Genomic DNA, 6,000 nt, shown 5'->3' on the forward strand with positions numbered 1-6,000 from the left:
GAAGGCGAGGTCAGTACAGGTGCATCAAAGCTGGGACCGAGAGACTGAAAAACAGCTTCTATCTCAAGGCCATCAGACTGTTAAACAGCCACCATTAACATTGAGTGGCTGCTGCCAACACGCTGACTCAACTCCAGCCACTTTAATAATGGGAATTGATGGGAAAGGATGTAAAATATATCACTAGCCACTTTAAACAATGCTACCTAATATAATGTTTACATACCCTACATTATTCATCTCATATGTATATGTATATACTGTACTCTATATCATCTACTGCATCCTAATGTAATACATGTATCACTAGCCACTTTAACTATGCCACTTTGTTTACATACTCATCTCATATGGATATACTGTACTCGATACCATCTACTGTATTTTGCATATGCTGCTCTGTACCATCACTCATTCATATATCTTTATGTACATATTCTTTATCCCCTTACACTGTGTATAAGACAGTAGTTTTGGAATTGTTAGTTAGATTACTTGTTGGTTATTACTGCATTGTCGGAACTAGAAGCACAAGCATTTTGCTACACTCGCATTAACATCTGCTAACCATGTGTATGTGACAAATAAAATGTTATTTTATTTGATTTGATTTGAAGTATTGCACAACATAAGTATTTCAACAGTAGAGCTTCTTCCCATCTGTTGCCCCTAAAGGTGGACATTACATTAAATGAAGAAACAGGCCATGGCAGTTATGCTAGCACCTTGTAAATTCAAGGTTTACAGGGCAGCAATTTCATGCATTACTAGTATACTACTGTTCAGGGCTGGGTTTACCTGTGTGAACTGAAACTGTAGGTTGGTGGCACCTTAATTGGGGAGGATGGGTTCGTGGTAATGGCTGGAGCAGCGTAAGTAGAATAGTATCAAATTCATCAAACACATAGTTTTATGCCATTCCATTTGCTCCGTTCCAGCCATTATTATGAGCCGTCCTCCCCTCAGCAGCCTCCACTGTGTTGAACCATTGGTTACGCTTGCAAATAGGGGGAGATCGCAAATGTCAATTTGTCCCAGTCTGATTTTGACATGCAAGCAGTAGGTCACTTTCTGAAATATTGCATTCTATTTTCATATTTACAATGTGTATGAGTTCACTATGTACAGTACATGTCCTGACATGTGTACAGTGCATTCGGAAAGTATTCAAACCCCTTGACTTTTTTCACATTTTGTTACTTTACAGCATTATTCTAAAATGTATTAAATCGTTTTTTTCCCCTCATCAATCTACACAGAATACCCCATAATGACAAAGCAAAAACAGGTATTTTTAAATGTTTGCTCATTTATTTTAAAAAATTATAATAATGAAATATCACATTTACATAATTATTCAGACCCTTTACTCAGTACTTTGTTGAAGCACATTTGGCAGCAATTACAGCGTAGAGTCTTCTTGGGTATGACGCTACAAGCTTGGCACACCTGTATTTGGGGAGTTTCTCCCAGTCTTCTCTGCAGATCCTCTCAAGCTCTGTCAGGTTGGATGGGGAATGTTGCTGCACAGCTATTTTCAGGTCTCCCCAGAGATGTTCGATCAGGCTCAAGTCCGGTCTCTGGCTGGGCCACTCAAGGACATTCAGAGACTTGTCCCGAAGCCACTCATGCTTTGTCTTGGCTGTGTGCTTAGGGTCGTTGTCCTGTTGGAAGGTGAACCTTCGCCCTAGTCTCAGGTCCTGAGTGCTCTGGAGCAGGTTTTCATCAAGGATCTCTCTGTACTTTGCGCCGTTCATCTTTGCCTTGATCCTGACTAGTCTCCCAGTCTTCTCTGCAGATCCTCTCAAGCTCAGGCCAAAGAGTTCAATCTTGGTTTCATCAGACCACAGAATCTTGTTTCTCATGGTCTGAGAGTCTTTAGGTGACTTTTGGCAAACTTCGAGCGGGCTGTCATGTGCATTTTACTGAGGAGTGGCTTCTGTCTGGCCACTCTACTATTAAGGCCTGATTGGTAGTGCTGCAGACATGGTTGTCCTTCTGGAAGGTTCTCCCATCTCCACAGAGGAACTCTAGAACTCTGTCAGAGTGACCATCTAGTTCTTGGTCACCTCCCTGACCAAGGCCCTTCTCCCCCGATTGCTCAGTTATGTTACTGATTACAACCAGGGCCGGCCCTAGCCTTTAGGGAGCCCTAAGCAGGCTGATGTGGAATTTCACGGGCAAAACGTTTAAGTGACCCCCCTCTTGACAGCAGAGAGAAACATTCTACCTTCTTGCCCTTTGTGCTGTTGTCTGTGCCCAATAATGTTTGTACCATGTTTTGTGCTGCTACAATGTTTTGCTGCTACCATGTTGTTGTCATGTTGTGTTGCTACCATGCTGTATTGTCATGTGTTGCTGCCATGGTATTTTGTTGTCTTATGTCTCTCTTTATGTAGTGTTGTGTTGTCTCTCTTGTCATGATGTGTGTTTTGTCCCATATATATATTTTTTTTAAATATTTTTTTTTTATCGCAGGCCCTGTCCCTTTTGCCTTTTGGTAGGCCATCATTGTAAATAAGAATTTGTTCTTAATGACTTAGTTAAAAAACAAAACAGTTGTACTTTTAGAGTATATATGCTACAATTCTACTCATTTTGCTGTGGGGCATATATATATATATTTTTTTGCCATTTTACAGCTAATTTCCTGCAATTCTACACATTTTACCACACGGTGAAGATACATTTTTGCAGTTTTGAAGTGAGTTTCCTGCATCTACACATTTTTCCATGACATACCAAGTTAATACGACATCTGATTGAGAGTGACAAACAAAATCAATGGGGGCCTCCCTGGAGGTTAGGGCCCATGGGCATGTGCCCTGAGTGCCCAGTCGGTAATTCGACCATGATTACTACATGTTTAGAATCTAAAACGTTATAGCTGACATGGGCTAAATAAGTGACTGCAGTGACTGACATAACAAGACAACAACTGTTGATGCACAACCAAAGTTCAAAATTGTACCTTGTGTACTTGTCTAACTTCTTCTTCGATGAGGTTTAACAGCGGTTGGCATCCAATATGTTGCATAACCGCCACCTACTAGACTGGAGTACAACTCCCTTATACTTTGCTTGAAAAAATAAATAAATACACAAATACCCTACCATCTAACACTACACTCACAAAAAAATCTAAAAACAACACCACCCTACCAAACAACACTATTTAAATCTATTTAGTTCTACCTCAGGCCAACAACCTGAAAGGATGGGACACCACCACTTAATTAACACACCTTGTAACTCTTCTGATGTCAAGTCTCGCACACCCAAATACCTCTCTGCAGCTGCCACCACAACCTCAATCTTCCATCCCTGCAGTACATTTGATAACCATTGCTATAAATGCTAAAAATCCAATCTTACTGAAACATATACAGTGGGGCAAAAAAGTATTTAGTCAGCCACCAATTGTGCAAGTTCTCCCACTTAAAAAGATGAGAGAGGCCTGTACTTTTCATCATAGGTACACTTCAACTATGACAGACAAAATGAGGAAACAAAATCCAGAAAATCACATTTTAGAATTTATTTGCAAATTGTATGGGGCTTGTCACCAAAGCCCCATATACTACCCACCATTGCGACCTCTCGTTGGCTGGCCCTCGCTTCATACTCGTCGCCAAACCCACTGGCTCCATGTCATCTACAAGACCCTGCTAGGTAAAGTCCCCCCTTATCTCAGCTCGCTGGTCACCATAGCATCACCCACCTGTAGCACACGCTCCAGCAGGTATATCTCTCTAGTCACCCCCAAAACCAATTATTTTTTAGGCCGCCTCTCCTTCCACTTCTCTGCTGCCAATGACTGGAACGAACTACAAAAATCTCTGAAACTGGAAACACTTATCTCCCTCACTAGCTTTAAGCACCAACTGTCAGAGCAGCTCACAGATTACTGCACCTGTACATAGCCCACCTATAATCTAGCCCAAACAACTACCTCTTTCCCTGCTGTATTTATTTTATTTATTTATTTATTTTGCTCCTTTGCACCCCATTACTATTATTTTTACTTTGCACATTCTTCCACTGCAAATCTACCATTCCAGTGTTTTACTTGCTATATTGTATTTACTTTGCCACCATGGCCTTTTTTTGCCTTTACCTCCCTTATCTCACCTCATTTGCTCACATCGTATATAGACTTGTTTATACTGTATTATTGACTGTATGTTTTTGTTTTATTTATGTGTAACTCTGTGTCGTTGTATGTGTCAAACTGCTTTGCTTTATCTTGGCCAGGTCGCAATTGTAAACGAGAACTTGTTGTCAACTTGCCTACCTGGTTAAATAAAGGTGAAATAAAATAAATAAAAAATAAAAAAATTCACTTCAGCTCATTGTCTTCAGCTCACTATGATTACACTGCCATTCATCATAACAAACCATCTCCCTTTTTGTCCGCCATTTTTAACCGACTCAAGCTCACCGTCTTCCTCCCTCTCTCTTAGACCTCCTCTGCCTCTCTTTTTCCCTCAAATCCTCCTCCGTAATCCAAGTATATGTCTCCTTATGATAATACTGCAATTTTCCTGTCATACATCTTGTTCTTGCCTTCTCAAGGGACGCCATTTAACCGGCTGTCACAATCTCCGTACAATCAGCACGAACCCCTCGGGATGTAACGCTCAACAGTGTATTCCACTTATAATGCGCTGCATCGTCTTGATGTTATTTCTTTATTAAAAACTACCGCAACGCTTATCAATTTCAAACAAGCGCATTCTTCCAACCATCATCTCGTGTTGATAGCTCACCAAATGTGATTCAGCCTGCCTTCTCTGTGAAAATGAATCCTGCTGATGGAACAAGACCGTACTATTCTAACCTTCAACAGTAAGTTGAGACCCCCGACTGGTCGCCTATGTCGCTTATGGCTAGGGCCGGCTCTGCAGGTAACTAGTATCTGCACTGTAAAACCAGAAGTTCTGGCTGCTCAACCATTTTGATGAAACCGATTACCTCAACAACATTCAGTTAAGAAACTGAAATAGCTTAAGTGAGCAGTACTACCTTCATATGAGTAATACAAGTGCAGTTTGTTTTAGTACAGTGTACTTACATTTAACACCCCCACTAAGCTAGGCCTCCAATCATTTCCCAGTGTGCCTTGGCTCTTTAAATTAATTGTAGAGTTACCAACCATGACTGAATTTGCTGGTGACAGAGACATTGTTGTTGAATTAATTTATTATCAGTGCAGTGAGTGAGTTCCTAGGTGAATATTATCATTGAAACATTTTATATATTGTAAGGCCTAATGCAGTGGCCTGAAACACATAGTATGAAGGTCACGTCAGGCCTTGCAAGAAGTGTTGCAAAATTCCACAAACTTTCCAGTAATCTTCCAACCAGGAGTTCTGGAAAACCTGGGAAATGTATCAGAATTTTGCCACCCTAAATCTAATTGGAATCTTGTCACGGTTCATGAATCCACTGCCTCCTTTTCCTTCTCTCTCTCTCTCTCTCTCTCCCGTGTTTGTGTGGGCGTGGTTCCCAATCTCAGCCTGATTGTCTGCGCCAGCTGGAATCACTTATCTTCCCTTTATATGTTCTGTAACCAGTGTTTCTTGTTGTCAGATCGTTGTTACTTCCCTGAGGTTGTGTCCGTGCTCATCTCTCGCCGCCCTTGTGTGGATTATCTGCTGTGCTCCTTCCTACCCATCCGGACACTCTCCCCTGGGTTTCTCAGCACGCTCACATAGGAGGATGCGCCCTAGTCCCTGGGTCGGATTCCGTCTGAGTACAGTCTGTCTGTCCTGTTGCTGCTGTAACCTGTATTCATTAAACCATCGTTGCTTGCATCTTGCATCCGCCTCTGTATTGTTACAAATCTAGCCAGTGTTACACTAACCAACAGTTGACATTTGAATTCACCCACAACCCACATACAGTTGAAGTCAGAAGTTTGCATACACCATAGCCAAATACATTTAAACTCAGTTTTTCACAATTCCTGACATTTAATCATAGAAAAAGATTCCCTGT

This window comes from Oncorhynchus nerka, linkage group LG28 (assembly GCF_034236695.1).
Source record: "Oncorhynchus nerka isolate Pitt River linkage group LG28, Oner_Uvic_2.0, whole genome shotgun sequence".
Lineage (NCBI taxonomy): Eukaryota > Metazoa > Chordata > Actinopteri > Salmoniformes > Salmonidae > Oncorhynchus > Oncorhynchus nerka.